Source organism: Narcine bancroftii, chromosome 2, assembly GCF_036971445.1.
Source record: "Narcine bancroftii isolate sNarBan1 chromosome 2, sNarBan1.hap1, whole genome shotgun sequence".
In the NCBI taxonomy this organism is placed as follows: Eukaryota; Metazoa; Chordata; class Chondrichthyes; order Torpediniformes; family Narcinidae; genus Narcine; species Narcine bancroftii.
In genome coordinates this window covers 70221810-70239525 of record NC_091470.1, presented here as the reverse complement: position 1 = coordinate 70239525, position 17716 = coordinate 70221810, and the positions used below count along the sequence as shown (strand labels likewise).

Here is a 17716-nt window from a genome sequence, read left to right as displayed (position 1 = left end):
TATGTTCCTCTGTTCCCATTGTTTTCTCCAACTTCCTCCACGACGTGTTATCTTAGTTCTGGTGAAAGATCATTGACCTCAGCATAATTCAGTTTCTCACCCCAGGTGTAGCTTTATCTCTTAACTGCTTCTAGAATTTTCTGCGTTTTTTTTTTCGAATTTCCAGCATCTGAAGATTTTGATTATGGCCTGAGCCTAATTTTAAAGTTATTTATGTAGCAGAGGTAGATGGACTTTAACCATAATCAGTGTGAGGTGGAAAATCAAATTCTATTTTTACATCTAGAGTAAATGGTAGGGACTTTAGCAGACTTGATGTACACAGAGACTTTGGAGTACAAGTCCATAGCTCCTTCTTTCACGTAGTGAAAAGGGATGAGATATGCTTGCTTTCATAGGCTGAAGTATTCAGTACAAGAGTTAGGACATTGTGGTACAGTTGGTTAGACTGCACTTACAGTTTTCTATACAGTTGTAGTCACGGCCCTACAGAAAGAATGCAGAAAAAATTCACTCGTATGTTGCCTGGAATGCAGCTACATCGACAGATGTTAGATTTCCACATGCATGTTGAATTCACTGCCACCTCTCCCAGGAATGCCTAATCTGGGGTTTGACTGCTCTCCGATTTTTTTTTTTTTTTTTTTTTTTTTTTCATCTGGTTTCTCTTGTCTGTTCACCCTCTGGTATTTCTTTCCCTTGTCGTCTTTGATCTGCAGCTTGGCCAGCTTCTTTAATCTTCCCAGTTCTGTTGAAGAGTTTTCAACGTGACATGCTATCTCTTTCTAGTCCCACAGTGTGTCCTGGCTGGCTGAGCATTTCCTACATGTTCTGTTCTCAGTGGAGCAGAATAGATGATCAGGTTTATTCTCAGCATGTATGAGGCTGAGGGGTGCCCTTGCAGACATTTATAAATTGAGATTCAACATCCAAGATTCCTATATTGTCATGCAATAAATACAAATCTACTTTTGCTTGCTCTAAAGGCGCACAAAGAGGCCCCAACAAGCCTTGTGCCACCACAAATAAGAGTGTCCGTGGATTCGCCTCCTCTACTCTCACGGCCTTTACAGCCGAATGGCTTTCTGACAAATCCATCGGTGAACCTGAGCTCCCAGATCCAGGAGGCTGTCAGCACTTGAGGCTGCTTAGGCAGCCCTTCTTGTGAATGGCATAGAGAGGTTAAAGAGTCAGATTCTTTTTACCCCAGGGGAGTTCAAAACAAGAGGAGAGAAAGTTAAAGTAGATCTGATGGGAAGATTTTTCAGAGAATGTTGAATATCTAGAATGAGCTGCCAGATGAGTCGTGGAGACAGGTACAAATACAATGCTTTAAAGGTGTTTGGATGGGTACTTGGATAGAAATGGCACAGACAGACACCTGCCCTATGTGGACAATGGGATTAGTGGAAACAGGTATCACAGTTGGCATGGATGAAGTGGGCCACAAGGACCTGTTTCGCTGTCTGACTCTCTGATTCTACCTCCTGCTACTTTTGGTGCATTTTATATTAAAGCCAGCTCTGCCCTGGCTTTATCCCCTGCAAACATGGTCTTCTAAAATCTGCTTTCCATATCTTAATGTGGATCTCTCACCCTTCACTGTGGTATTTGTTGATCTATGTTGGCCTCTAGCTAAGCAATGCCTTGATTTAACTTTCATCTATCCTTTCAGTAAAGTCAATTCCCACAATTGTGAATGTGTCTGCTCTTTTTTTTCCTGGCTTCATGACCATCTCCAGGTTTAATTGCTCCACTGGAGGCAGCCATGCCCTTAGTTGCCAAAGACCCTGGCTCTGGCATTCCCTCCTTGATGCCAGACAATGGGAGCTGAACACACCAGAGAGATGACTGATTCATTTTGGCAAAGCAATCACTTGAGTTTAATTTGCAAGTTGCTGTCGCGTGATGCAAAGTTACTTGATCATCAGTAATTAGCTACTGTACTTTGTGATATTATTTGGACTCCACTGCGTGCATTTACTAAAAAATCTTTCATAACATTGCTCAATGGTAAACCTCTGATCAACTGCTCTTCTGGTCTGTCTCTATACAGATGGCATAGTTGTCTGATATCCGTCTTTTTGACATCCACTGTGCTTCATGACCAGCTTATCTTTTATTAGAAAAGAGAGATTTGAAGAGTAATGCACACATTTTGGACGGAAGATTTAATGGGCAAGACATAGAGTTCCTCACTCATTATGAATTCACATAGTTCTCTGAATTCTTTGGTTGTCTTCTGTGTTGATAGTTGCCATTTATAAAATGCCTGCAAGATGATGGATGATCCATGTTGAGGTAAACCGGTGGATATGGACCATTGCATCTGATGAAAATACCCAATACCTATTAATATCACAATCAAGAAGAGCCTGCCTACTCGTAATATCAGTTAAATCGTCATAACCAGTACAGAAAAGTATAATTGAACACAGTCCAGGCTCTGTAATATGTAGTCCAATGAATAAAATTTAGACTGTAGATTTGTTACTGAGATAGTGGGCAACACTTGAATAATGTCATCTATTTGTTCCATAGAAATGTATTACTCCATAGTTAAAATTTTATCAGAGAAAGTTGTGAAGTGTTTTTTAATTTATTTTTATTTAAGAGATTGTTATGATGTATTTTCCTCACTGGTCACTTGCAATGAAAAGATGATGAGCAGAGTGATAAACTTTTCTCCCATAATTATCAGCTGTGGAAGGCTGCTACTTGTAAATAGGTGTGCAGGTTAGTAGGTCAATTAGTCACATGGGTGCAATTGGATGGCCCTGTTGGTGTGCTGCTTCTCTATAATAAAAATATAATGTGCTCTTTAAAACCTATTTCTTGCTAGTTTAGGTTTACTTCACCTAATATTTCTTTGTTTGATACTGAGTCACATTTTGTCTGGCAACATCATGGCTTCAAAGGGCAAAATATTCTGCAGATGATAGAGATCAGAAATATAAAAAAAGAAAATGCTATAAACTTTCAACAGATTAGGTAGCATCTGTGTAATGAGAATCGTCAGAACCAGGCAACCCTGGAAAACCTGTTTTATGTTGCAGGAAAGTGGAAGGATCCTGGGGAATGAAAGGAGTATTTGTGATGAGATAGATGTGATGCCAAAGTGTTTCCAGCTGAGATAGGGTGGTGAATAGTTTTTCCTTGCCGATGGTCTGCCTGGAGGAGGCGTAAACGAAGACAGATGATTGAGAATAGAGAAAAAAGCTCTCTGAAGTATGGAACATTCTGTAGCTAAAAAAAAATCTGGAATATGAGAATGTTGAAAATTCCAAAGTGGTCAGATAGCCTGTATGTAGACATAAAAATTGAGTTAATACTGAAAATGGATGATTTTAATGAGTTCTGCTTAATTCTAATACAAGCTGGTAAGACTTTTTACATTTAAAAGACTTTAGAATTGAAGGGCTCCACATCTGTTGTTTCTCTGGGGATGATAAGAAAAGGCACATGGAGAAAATAGGCAGTTTAAATTAAGAACAACATTTAATGAGGCCAGAAAGGTGTGAATTTAAAAGAGCAGTCAGGGGTAATTCTTCCTTTTGCATTGGAACTATAATAAGATCTCTTGAGTTTCTTGTAATTTGTTCTAAACCAGAGTGTGATAGTACAGATTCTATCACCAATGTGTATATGTACAGATGGTAGTGTAGGATGACTGTGATTGGCTGAGAGCGTAGCCACACCTACTGGCAGGTCTTAAAGGATTGCTCCTAGCCAGACCAGGTCATTCTGGATTGGTCGACCTACTTGTGATATGCTTCAGTCTTTTAGTTAATAAGTCAACAAGTCTTTGGTTCTTTTTGACATGCATTACACAGAGGTTTTCAGACTGCCCTATAGAACTCACATTCCACCTTAAGTAATCCCTATGCCATAAAGCTACCATTGCAAAGCTTTGGGAACCATTAGAATGTGATCAAACTTGCCCAGTAGTTTGGATGGGGATTTAAACTAAAATCTAGCCACAAAGCCACATTGTGCTCACAAAATATTTCCTTGTTTTCCATTCTACTTGGTATGTATTGTTGTGTGTAACATTTCTCACACTGACTATCTTGGTCAGCATCAATCTCTCTCAGGTTAGACATAACGAAGGAGACCTGCAAGAAGCAATTTTTCTTTTTTCCAGTAAGAGCCTTAATAAGAAACATGGCGGTTTTGTTTTTCCCCACACGTTCTTTTCTCTTGTTGCCTGAACACTTTGCGAATTCTGAATTATTTTCCAAGAGGATTTCCAGACTTGTCCACCATTGTATTGGCAAAAGAGCTTTGCAAAATGGGATACTGACACTTGCACTATTTCTCCAGCCCTCCTGCAATTCATCTGTGAAAAATCTGAGAGGGTGGAACCCCTTTGTGAAATTAACTCTCCAATAATTTTGAATGAAACTGTGGACACTTCTGTCTTTTTTTAAGTACTGCATTTCTGCTTAAGTAGTTCTTTCAATAAGTGGGCCTGCATTGCTAGCAGTTTCCACGCACAACAGTATGTTTGATTGTTAGCAGAGGACAGTTTAATATGGTCATGTAAATAGCAATAAATCCACCACAGAAGCAAACCATAGTTTTAATATTTGACTGGAGTACTTGTGTTTGGCACTCAAATCATTATGTATCCAATAAAATGACAATTTTTAGCACATGTTGTTTCTAATCTGTTATTTTTCTAAGACTGTGGACTTCAACATGGTATTAAAGCTCCAGTTATTATTTCTATTTAAAACTAAAAATCCTTGTGTTATTCCTTACTAGTATGATATTCAATCATTTTAAGTGAAGATCAACTCAGAATGTAACAATACATCTGTCTCCTGATCTGACCTCTTGTGTACACCTTGGTCAAATCCTCAAATGCCTCGAAGTCCCATTTTGAATTGGTACTGTCTTCAGAACCACCTGCAGCTTTTAAAACTGTACAATAAATATAAAACATAGAACACTGCAGCTCTTGATGTTGTGCCCCACCAACATTTTTTAAAAACGAAACACTTCCTACTTTGTTACCCTCCTTTTTTTAATTTCATCCATGTGGCTGTCTCTTAAACTTCCTGAATGTTTCAGCCTCCACCATCACCCCTGACAAGGCATTCCAGGCATCCATCCTCTGTGTATATTTTTTTTAAACCTGATGTCTCCGCTAAACTTTCCTCCCATCATTCTCTATATCTCTAATATAATGAAGATTATTACTTCACATTAAATAGCATTGGGCTGAATATTTTGTATATGTTTTTAATTCACACTCTAAACTTGCTGGGCTGGAAATACCCTTGTGCCCTTAAATTAGAAGCAACAATGTAGTAGACAGGAATTCTGCCAATGTCTTGCTATTAGAATAATGAGCTTACTTGTTCTGTATTTGCTCATTGGGAACTTTATTTTTAGTTTCATGAAGATTAGCAAAAATGTAATTATATTTACATTTCAGCACATGTTAATAGTTCACGAGGCAATATGAAGGAATAGCATGCGGCACAATTGGCGTAGCAGTTAGGAGCACGCCTTTACAGTACCAGTGATTGGGACTGGACCAGGGTTCGAAACCTGCGCTGTCTTTAAGGAGTTTGTACATTCTCCCCGTGTCTCTGGGGACTCTGTTCAAAACATACCAGGGGTGTAGGTTAATTGGGTGTAAATTGGGTAGAAATGGGCTGCTACTGTGCTGTATGTCTAATTTTTTTTTAAACTGGCAATATTGCAGCTCATCCTGAAATGCAGTTGTTCACATAATCAGGTGTCCCCCAGCTCAATATAAAATACACCTCCCAACATCATGGAACACATGCCCCTCAACATTAAAAAAAAATCACCTGGAATGATGGACACCCATGGAAATTACCTTAATTCTGTACTCGCAGCCCAAAATATGAATCTGAAAAGAGATTGTTACAAGGAAATGACATTCTGACTTGCACTTTCCCTCTGGAAGTACCAAGTGTGATGTTTCTTTTATTGTGCTAAGAAACTTGGGTTCTTTTAAAATAACTTTATTAGCTATTGAACTAGTTAATGACCGTGTGGAGGTATCCATTTTGAATCCAACAGAAGCTGCACCCACTCATCTCCAACTCCCTCGAGTTGTCACGAGTGTCACTAGCACTCTATCACTTCATCCCCTTTCCATGTTTAATCTAACAACATGACACATTAGTACTGTATTCATCTCAATTTACAGTTCATCACAAACATAAACACAACATAGTAGCACAAACTTTTAAGTGTATAATTTTTCTCTTAGCGATTCAATCTGTCAGATGCTTTGATAATATGTGTGGATCTTCTCAACACAGGTGCTTGTGTTGGCTCTGCTGTTTCACTACTGTCCTGCACTGGTGATGTTTCCTCTGTTGTTGTGCAGACTGGATCTTCTGCATTTGTCTGTTCCTGCAGTGTCTCTTGCATTTTCAGCAGGCTCTTTTGATTCCTTATCAGTATTTGATCACCCTCTGTCCTGATAGCGAGGGATCTTGGATTTACTTCCTCCAGAACAGTGGCCTTTTTGTCTCAAGTGTTGGAATCTCTGAGTCTCACAGCATCATGTTGTGCCAATAGCTTTGTTTCTGTTCAACATCTCTGTTCTAGTTTGGGGCTGCAGAATAGGGAAGTGTGGTGCATAGTCTAGGTCCCATCAGAAGCTCAATGGGTGACATGCCATGTTCAAGTATAACTCAATAGAGCTAGTTGCAGATCTAAGCCAATGTCTAGTGCTTTCTTGAGCAACTGTTTAACTATGTTAACTCCTCTCTCTGCTTTACTGTTGTGACTTCAAGTCCTCTGCATCCAAATCATACTCTTCTGCAAAGTTCCAGAATTCTCTACAACTGTAGCATGGTCCATTATCACTGTAGACAACTTGAGGAATTCCATGTCTTGCAAAGATTGATTTCATATATTTGATCATGTAAGCAGCAGGTGTATTAGAAAGCAGTGCTATCTCTAGATACTTGTTAGATAGTCAATAACCAGCAAGTAATTCTTTCCATCTATGTGGAATAGATCAGTCCTAATTTTCTGCCATGGTTCTGCTGGTATGTCAGTTATTATTATGCATTCCTTTGCCTGCTTTGCTTGATGTTTCAAACAGGTCTCACAGCTGGAAACAATCTTCTCAATGTCAGCATTTATCCCTGGCCAATAAACAGCACTTCTGGCCTTCCTCATGCATTTTTCCATTCCAAGATCCCCCTCATTCAGCCCTTTGAGCATCTCTTGTCACAGTGATTGATGAATGCTAATTCTGTTCTGTCTGAGTGGAAGCCCATTGACAACACTCAGCTCAGCTCTGATGTTGTAGTATGGCTGACATTCACCTCCAGGCCATCTGACATTCAGATTCTGATGACCTTCACTAGAACTCTGTCCTTTTCTGTTTCAGCTGTGATCTGCTTGGATTTTATGTCAGAATAGGAAGTGATTCAGTGTGATCAGGTTCATGTGGAGATTCACATCTATCTCTTTGGAACTCTCATTGTGTACTTCATTCTGCATTGTTGCCCTGGATAATGCATCAGCTAACACAAGTTTCCCTAGTGTGTACACCAATTCAGTATTACATTGTATTTTCAACATCAGTCTTTGGATTCTCGGCGACATTTCACTGAGATTTTTCTTTATTATTGCTATTGATGGCATATGGTCTGTCTTTGCCATAAATGTAGGTAGACTATACACATAGCTGTGGAATTTCTCGAGTCCATAGACCAGACCTAGACACTTTCTCTATCTGTGCATAGATATTCTATAGAATGTTCTATCAACATTAAGATGTTGTCATCATACCAGCTTCCAATCTTCTCTCACAGCCTGAAGTAGTACGGCATCTATTTCATCTTTTGAAGCATCCGTAGATATTTTCATCCTTCTGGATGTGTCAAAGAACATCAAAAGTACTGGTTCTGTAGTTAGAATGGTTTTCAGTTGTCCCCATTTTGTCTCATGGTTGGTTGTCCACTTGAATTCACATTTGTCCTGTATCAACTTATTTGGGTATATTGTTTAAGATAGGTTTGGTATGAATTTACCAATTAAATTGATTATTCCCAGCACTCTCAATATGCCTGTTTTGCCAATGTGTCTGGGCATCTCTAAAATTACTTTCTCCTTACTCTTGTCTGGCTCCACACCTGTCTCTGACAGTTTGTCTCCCAGAATAGTGATTTCAATCAGACCAAACTGTTATTTTTCTCTGTATAACTTTAATCCATACTCCTGAATGTGTTGTAGAACTTTGAACCTCTTGACTTGGTTTAAGATTTTGCATACTTTGGTCACCCAGCAGTGATTCATATCTATCTGTGATTACTAGGAACCTGAAGTGGTGCTTTTTCTCTTTAACTTTCACCTTGAATTTACATGTACCTTTCGTGTCAAGGCTCTGTCTGTTGTAAGCTTTGAGCTGTACATGATTGGCATGGATGTATGGATTTATCTTCATTGCACTGAATGTGCACTCACAGATCAAATTGATTTTTGCCCAGGTGTAGAGCTTGAATATTTATTCCATTTGTATGCAATGACACAGTCCCACTTGTCCTGCTCGACTCTGTTCATACTTGGCTGTTCAGTGTCTGTTGGTTTATAATGTTCCTGCACTACCATGCCCATGAAGAGTGTATCACTAAGGGCAGTTTCTTCTATAGTCTGTACAGTGTACAAGCTTTCACTTCTGTTTTGTTTCCCTTTGGGTAAAACATTGCTTTGCATAAAGATCCTGTCCTTTGCACATTACAGACTTTTCCACAGGCTGGGCATCGTTTTGGTGCATGTTGAGTGCCACATCGTTTGCACGTGAATATCTCTCTACCTTTTTGTTGTTTCCTATATCTCATTTTTTTTGTTTGTGTGTGGACACACTGTGGTTACGGCTATGCCTTCATTTTCACTGGCTTTTGCACTCTTACTGAACTTTTTTGCATGCTGCAGAGTTGAATCACTGGCATGGCATCTCTTCTCAGCTCCAGCTAAGGTTAGCTCTGTCTCTTGCAGCAACCTCTCTCTCATTTTCTTAACAAGAATCCCAAACACTATTTGATCATGGATCATTGAATCTGGCAGCGATCCAAAATTGCATGTTCTTGCTTTTAATTTCAAATCCATTTTTTAAAAAAGTATCAAAGTTCTCTCCCTTCAGCAGTGTGCATGAGCAAAACACTTACTTCCCAAAAGTTTATTTTTTCTTTGGTAAACAGTGTTCATCAACACATCTTGATAAACTTGTTGAACTTGCCCTGGTCTTCTGGCTTGGAAAAAACAAACGCATTGAAAACCTCTAGTTCATGAGGCCCCGCCATGGTAATAACAGTGCAATCTTCCATGCATCAGGTTTGCTCTTGAGTCCAATGGCTTGCAAGTACTGCATGAACCTTTGTTTGAACAACCTCCACTCTTGGTCAAAATTTCCAGTCCAATTTACAGCATCAGGAGTCTTTACACTCTCCATATCTCTGCTGATACACACTCCTGGTATTTCTTCCATTCCTTGTACCATGTGATGTTTCTTTTATTGTTATAAAATAAAGATTCTTTTAAAATAACTATTAGCTATCGAACTCATTCACGACCGTGTGGAGGCATTCATCTCGAAACCAACCGCAGTTGCAACCCACTCATCTCCGACTCCCCACCAGCAATCTATCACTACTCCAAGGTAGTGACCATAGCAAGAACGTCAGTCACTGTTGCACATTTGTGAGCAGAGACATTGGAGATGAGTAGTGACTAATTTTAAAAATACTCTGCTAAAATCTGATTGTATAGATTTTATTGTTCAAACAGGAATGGCTGAGATTTTAATCTGCTTGACACCTGAGCCTTGAATCTTTTTGGGTTTCCCAGCATGCATCTGGACTATTCCATTGGTTTATCATAAGAACAACACAAGAACCATTGAAGTGCTTCAGACAATCAGATTAAGGATTCATCGTAGGCATGCATAGTCCATGGAACCTAAAGTAGGAAACATCTGTCTCTTTTCCTTTTTCTACTCAAAGCCTATCAGATCTTAGATACCCCAGAAAGCATGCCATTACAGAGATAATTAAGCAGTTAATAAAATAATCAAATAAAATTTAGGTAGAGAAGGGGTATTTTTAGAGGCTTCTAGATAGACTCATGAATATGGAGGATGAAGGAATTTCTATCAATTACAAACTCCAGAGTTTTAGTTTAATTTGAACATCACATTAGGCACAGACTCATGGGCCAAACTGTACTGGTAGATGCTCTATGTTCCAAAGGGACTTGTATTCAGTCTGGGAAAATTAAATTGGGCTAAATGTATTGAGACAGCTATGTGGGAAAGTGTGTCGCAAGACTTGTTGTGGAGTAGGTTATTTTAAATCTTCATGTATTAAATTGGATGGTATTAATTTGAAAGCTCACGGTAGGGGATCCTTTAGGGAAAGGTGACCGTGATGTCACAGTATTTTGCGTGAAGTGGTGGGGGGGGGGAGGGAGAGAAATAAATGTGAAATTATTTTTGAACTTAATACATACATTGGGTGAAATGGCTAATGTGGATTTGGAAATCTGAGTGAAAGGTTTCTGGTTGATAAATAATGGCAAACATTTAAAGATACTTATTGCAATTCTCAATGCATGCAGACTCCTTTGGGAAGTTAAGAACTTGATTGTAAAAATGGTTTGATTGTGATTGAGTAGGATAAGGAATATTAGATCCAAAAATCCCTGCAAGTTTGTCAGTTACAATTGTAGAAAACAGCAACAAATGACCCCAAAAAAATGATAGAGTGAAGGTGGCATAAAAAAGCTGAATTAGCAAGAAATATTGTATTCTTTAAAAAGTGTAAAGATTTGTACTGCGATGAGGAGAAGAATAGACACCCATAAATAATTGTGGGTCCATTGGAAGCAAAGGCGTGAGAGGTAACTCCAGCCTAAATTGGTGTTACAGTGAACGTAGTGCAATGCTATTACAGAACGAGCGACCCAGGTTCAAATCTGATGCTGTTTGTACATTCTCCCCATGACTTGGATGAGCTTCTCTGGGTTCTCAGTTTTCCTCCCACCCTCCAGAAACTTGTGGGGTTGGGAGGTTAATCGGGTGGCACGAGTTTCGATAGGTGGAATAGACTTCTACAGTGTTGTACTGTTAAATTTTAAATAAACTGAGTCAATTTTGTAAAATATGTTATCAGTGTACCAGAAAGGAGGAGCCGAGAGAATAATTTCACTGAAGATCTGAAGTGATTAAAATGACTGATAATAAATTACCGAAGAGATGAAAGGGGGAGGGAAAAAGCCATCAATCTCTGTCAGTATGCCAGGGTTCTGAAAATAAGAAGCTGAGAGATAATGGCCACATTTATGATAATCTTCCAAAGTTCTTTAACCTTGAGAGCAGAGGCAGCAAATAGGGAGGTAGAGAATGTTGCACTGTTCTAAAAGAGAGGAAAAAGAAATTGAGAGCTACTGACAAGTTATTTTGACATAAATCATTAGTAAAATCTAGAAATGTATCATTAAGGATATTATAACAGGGCATTTATATTACATCAACCTAAATTTGAGGACCACTTACTGCTGCATGAAAATATTATGACCTTTTGATGTTCTAAATGGTAAGGTAAATAAGGTACAAACTGTGGCTGCATTTAGCTGAATTTTCGAAAGCTATTTTGATAACATACAAAAGCCACCACTCATGGAGCTGATGAATTGATAGAATATTAAATGATACAGGATCAATCAAAAACCAGTAACTATGTAAGAATTAGCTTTGTAGGTTGAGAGGCTGTTATTTACAATTAATAATGAAGACTTAAATGCAAGGTCAAAATGTAATGTATTTAATCTGGACTTTGCAATAAAGCAACTTGCATTGATGTACATTTGAAGCCATCACAATCTTGATATGGGGAACAAATCTCTACACCAAAACTATTTGTGCTCTGTTCTTTACCATTTTCTCCCAGTGTATTGACATCACCTCCTGCTCTTCCTGAACTTGGAAATTTCATCCCTTAATACCCACAATAATATCTTTAATTTGGAGACTAACACCAAATTGGTTGATCAGTTCATTGAATGTATGTCCCTGAGCTTGGACCCTCCTGACTGGTGTGATGTTTCTTGTAATAAAGAAACTTGGAATCTTTTTAAACAACTATATTTTATTAGCTATAGAATGCATGACCATGTGGAAGCATCCATCTTGAATCCACAAACTAGTCTCTGACTCCCTCTAGAGGTCAGGAGTATCATTAGCATTCTATCTCTATATCCCCTTTCCTTAAGATGTTTAATCTAACAACACAACACACTAATACAGTATTCATTTCAATTTACAGTACAACACCCTTTTTAAATGTGTAGTTTTTTGTCCTTTAGACATTGTCAGGTGCGTTGATAACCTGTGTGGATCTTCTTAACACAGGTGCTTATGTCGGCTCTGCAAATGTTTAGCACTGGTGATGTTTCCTCTGTTGCTATGCACACTGAATCTTCTGCATTGGTCTGTTCCTGCAGTTTCTCTTGCACTTTCAGCAGGCTCTTTCAATTCCTTCTCTGTATTTAATTACCCTCTGTTCTGACAGTGTAGAATCTTGAATTTACTTCCTCCAGAATGTTGGATTCTGAGTCTCACTCTCGCATTGTGCCAGTGGCCGAAAGCTTCTTGGTCAAGGTTTGCTTTATGTCTCCTTTGTACATGCTTTTGTTTGCATTCAACATCTTTGGCATCTCTGTTCTTGCTTGGGTCTGCAGAGTCGAGAAGTGTGGTGCGTAGTCTACATCCCATCATGTTCAAGTGTAACTCGATCTGATCTGAGCCACTGTCTAGTGCTTTCCTAAGCAACTGATTATGTGAACTCCTCTCTCTGCTTTACCGTTTGACTGTGGATGCAGAAGACTTGAAATTGCATGTCAAAAATCATACTCTTCTGCAAAGTTCTGGAATTCTCTATAATTATAGCATGGAGCATTGTCACTGTAGGCTATTTGAGGAATTCCATGTCTTGCAAAGATTGATTTCATATATTTGATCACACAAGCCGCAGACATGTTAGGAAGCAGCACAATCTCTGGATAGTTCAATAAATAGACAATAACCAGCAAGTCATTCTTTCCATTCATGTGGAACAGATCAGTTCCAACTTTCTGCCATGGTTCTGCATGTACATTCACCTCCAGGCTATATGTCATTAAGATTCTTGATGACTTTCTGTAGAATTGTTCTTTTCTGTTTCCGCTGAGATCTGCTTGGATTTCATGTCAGATACGGGAAAAGATTTAGTGATCAGATTCATGTGGAGATTCACATTTGTCTCAATGGAATTCTCGTTGTGTGCTTTACTCGTTGCCATGGATGACACATGCACTCTCTTGACTAGGCTTAAGTTTTCACATGCTTTGTCACCAAGCAGTAAATCATGTCCATCTGGGACTTTTGTGAACCTGAGGTGGTGCTCTTTATCTTTAACTTTCACCTTGAGTTTGCATGTACCTTTCATTACAATGCTCTGGGCATTGTACAGGATTTGCATGGATGTATGGCTTTATCTTCATTGCCCTTATGTCGCACTCACAGATCAAATTGACCTTTGCCCCTGTGTCCAGCTTGAAAGGAATATTTGACCTATTTGTGTGCAATGGCACAGTCACTTGTCCTTTTTGATTCTGTTCATGCTTGGCTGTTCAGTGTTGCTTTATAATCTTCCTGCACTACCATGCCAACAAAAAGTGTATCACTGAGGGCAGTTTCTTCTATAGTCTGTACAGTTTCACTTCTCTTTTGTTTCCTCTTGGTTGCTTTGCTTAATGATTCTGCTGGGCATCATTTTGGTGCATGTTTAGTGCCACATCATTTGCACTTGAATGTCTCTCTTTGTTGTTTCCTATATCTCGTTCATTGTGTGTGGGTGTGGGTGTGGAGACAAGCGCTGTGTCTAAGGCTATGCCTTCATTTTCACTGGCTTTTGCACGATCACTGAATTTTTTCACATCTTCTTTGGCTTGGCTTCGCGGACGAAGATTTATGGAGGGGGTAAAAGTCCACGTCAGCTGCAGGCTCGTTTGTGGCTGACAAGTCCGATGCGGGACAGGCAGACACGGTTGCAGCGGCTGCAAGGGAAAATTGGTTGGTTGGGGTTGGGTGTTGGGTTTTTCCTCCTTTGCCTTTTGTCAGTGAGGTGGGCTCTGCGGTCTTCTTCAAAGGAGGTTGCTGCCCGCCAAACTGTGAGGCGCCAAGATGCACGGTTTGAGGCGATATCAGCCCACTGGCGGTGGTCAATGTGGCAGGCACCAAGAGATTTCCTTAGGCAGTCCTTGTACCTTTTCTTTGGTGCACCTCTGTCACGGTGGCCAGTGGAGAGCTCGCCATATAACACGATCTTGGGAAGGTGATGGTCCTCCATTCTGGAGACTGACCCATCCAGCGCAGCTGGATCTTCAGCAGCGTGGACTCGATGCTGTCGACCTCTGCCATCTCGAGTACTTCGACGTTAGGGATGTAAGCGCTCCAATGGATGTTGAGGATGGAGCGGAGACAACGCTGGTGGAAGCGTTCTAGGAGCCGTAGTTGATGCCGGTAGAGGACACATGATTCGGAGCCGAACAGGAGTGTGGGTATGACAACGGCTCTGTATACGCTTATCTTTGTGAGGTTTTTCAGTTGGTTGTTTTTCCAGACTCTTTTGTGTAGTCTTCCAAAGGCGCTATTTGCCTTGGCGAGTCTGTTGTCTATCTCATTGTCGATCCTTGCATCTGATGAAATGGTGCAGCCGAGATAGGTAAACTGGTTGACCGTTTTGAGTTTTGTGTGCCCGATGGAGATGTGGGGGGGCTGGTAGTCATGGTGGGGAGCTGGCTGATGGAGGACCTCAGTTTTCTTCAGGCTGACTTCCAGGCCAAACATTTTGTCAGTTTCCGCAAAACAGGACGTCAAGCGCTGAAGAGCTGGCTCTGAATGGGCAACTAAAGCGGCATCGTCTGCAAAGAGTAGTTCACGGACAAGTTTCTCTTGTGTCTTGGTGTGAGCTTGCAGGCGCCTCAGATTGAAGAGACTGCCATCATGTGCGTGCATCACATACTGCAGAGCTAAATCATTGGTGTGGCATATCTTAACAACTCCAACTAAGCTAAGCTCTCTCTCTTGCAGCAACCTCTCTCTCACTTTCTTATCAATAATCCTAAACATAATTTGATCACAGATCATTGATTCTTGCAGCAACCCAAAATTGCATGCTCTTTTAATTTCAAGTCTTTTTTTTTAAAAAAGTATCAAAGCTCTCTCCCTGCAGCTGTGTGTGTGAGCAAAACATGTACCCCTCAAAAGTTTCATTTTTCATTGGGGAACAGTGTTAATCAAACATCTCAATAACTTTGAATCTACCCCAGTCTTCTGCCTTGGCAAAACAAATGTATTACTTGAGGTCCCACTACAGTAAGTTTCAGTGCAATCTTCCATGCATCAGGTTTGCTATAGGGTCCAATAGCTTGCAGGTACAGCATGAATCTTTGAACAGCCGTCACTGTGGTCGTCATTTCCAGTTCAATTTCCGGCATCAGGACTCTGACACTCTCCATATCTCTGCTGATAATGACTGTCACCCTGTGCACAGTCTTGTGTTTCTTCCACTCCTGGAACCATTTGATGTTTCCTTTATTGTAATATAGAAACTTTTTTTTAAAATAACTATACTTTATTAGTTATATAACTCATGACAGCATGGAGACATCCATCTTGAATCCAACGGAGCTGCCACAAATTAATCTCCAACTCCCTCTAGTGGTCAGGAGTATCACTAGCACTCTATCACTATCGCTGACAACAAGAGAAAGGATCAGATAGAGCGTGCACTTGGCCCCTCAGCTCAGCTGCAGTGGAGAGATCTGGGGGTCAAAGACTTGCTGGTCCTTGGAGGGTGAATGGGCTGCATTTGAACCCCTCTCCACTTCAGAACTTAATCTGAGGTGTGCATGCTGTAAGTTTAGACCAGTAACAAACATGCTTTCGGGGTGCTGCATGACTTGGAAAAGTGCTACTTAAAGGGATGCAGATCCCAGCTAAGCCCTGGAAATCTGACCCTGGCAACCCCCATTAATTTATAGTAAACGTACTCTCATCTCATTAGGCCCCAATGATTTATCTTTGATTACACACTATGATTACACACTTAACTATCAAATGATAATGTGTGATGCAGTCCTATTCCGGAGGGCTGCACAATGCCACTTGCATCCTTAAACACTCGTTGGGGTTGGGGGTGGGGGGGTGGGGGGGAATTAGAAAATGGAGCAAGCAACTGCTTGCTACTGACTGGAAAATAATTAGCAGAATGGTGCAGAAAGAGGAGCATTTGTACAATTGACTTTTCAAAAAGATTTCAAAATTCTCACATTAAATCAAGTGTTCTGTACTTCTCTATTTCTGCAATACAGGATTATGGATGCTGATTTGGTGGTTGAAGGTATGAATGGTGGTACATGCTGTGCCTTTTACTGCTCCTGTTGTGCAAAGACAATCCAGTAATGCATTTGGGTGCTAACAATTTTGGAAATGAATTGTATCTTTGTTATCTCAATGACATCGTCATATGTGGCTGAACAGTTCTTGAAGCTGACTGATCATGCTTCAAGATCATGGAGTATGTACATAAGATTGTTAATATGCATTTCATATCTAAGAAACTGATGATTTGGATTCAGCAAAAGATCATAAATGGAAAAACAGTTTAAAACTGTACTTGCTTCAGCAGTTATTTATACAAATTCCCAAACCAGTTTGCAAAAGTTGCAAACAGGCTCCCATTCTGCAGAGACTGGAACAATTGCTTTTTGTACGTCCCACGTTCTGTGGCTTCAATCACTGTTAAAGCTTCATTTACGAGCAACATTTCTTTATTGTATTTAAGTTTTATGCTTTTGTTATTGACTATTTTGAAATGTTCTTTTCTCTACCAGCTGGAGCAGAGTTGATCTGCTTATGAAAATTGCTGTGGTGAACATTTGTTCAATTGTATCAACTTTTCTAAGTCATTTAGTTTGTAACCTGTGGAATGATGCCTCCCACCACAACAAACATTTGCCTCACATGCCAGCTCAATCCAAAATATGCCACACAATTGCTTTATAAATGCTGTAGTCCAGGGATGTCAAACTCAAATTCACGGAGGGCCAAAATTAAAAACTTGGACTAAGTCGAGGGCCGAACTAAATATTTATTGAAAATTTTCAACAACATCTGCATGTTTTCTCTTCTTTCAACAGATGTAATGTTAAACTTTTTCTTATTAAAATAAATGTTTAATAATAGTTTTTGGATAAACTCTTTCCTGAAGCATTAACAAATGAGAAATAAAATATTCAATAAATAATATTTCTCTATAGAGGATTTGTCAAATGTTGCTAGTGTGCTGTCGAATAGTGAAATCTGAGGGCTATTGAGAATGTGGGAGAATAATGTGATTCCTGAAACAATCAAATGGGTGACTGATTGTGGGCATGAACTCTAGCAGGGTTATTTGCCATGCCCTTTTTCCATTGGTACAGATATCCTTTGATTTACACACTTTTCAAGTTTTATGCCTAATGAGCTTGTATCCAGGTGCAGGACCATTTTTAACCAGGAATATATTTATCACTGTGACATGAAACTATTGGAAGATCGTTTTATCCTGAGATTAAAGTTCATAATACTTAGGCCTGTGTGCGGGAGGGCGGGGTTTGTGGGCGATCGGGTTGG

General features: G+C 39.8%; 1 protein-coding gene across 2 annotated transcripts in view; it reads left to right on the top strand.

Moving 5' to 3' along the window:
- Positions 1 to 17716, top strand: part of LOC138753709 (guanine nucleotide-binding protein G(I)/G(S)/G(O) subunit gamma-2) — a 68807-nt gene that overhangs the window by 14376 nt on the left and 36715 nt on the right. The window lies entirely within an intron of this gene.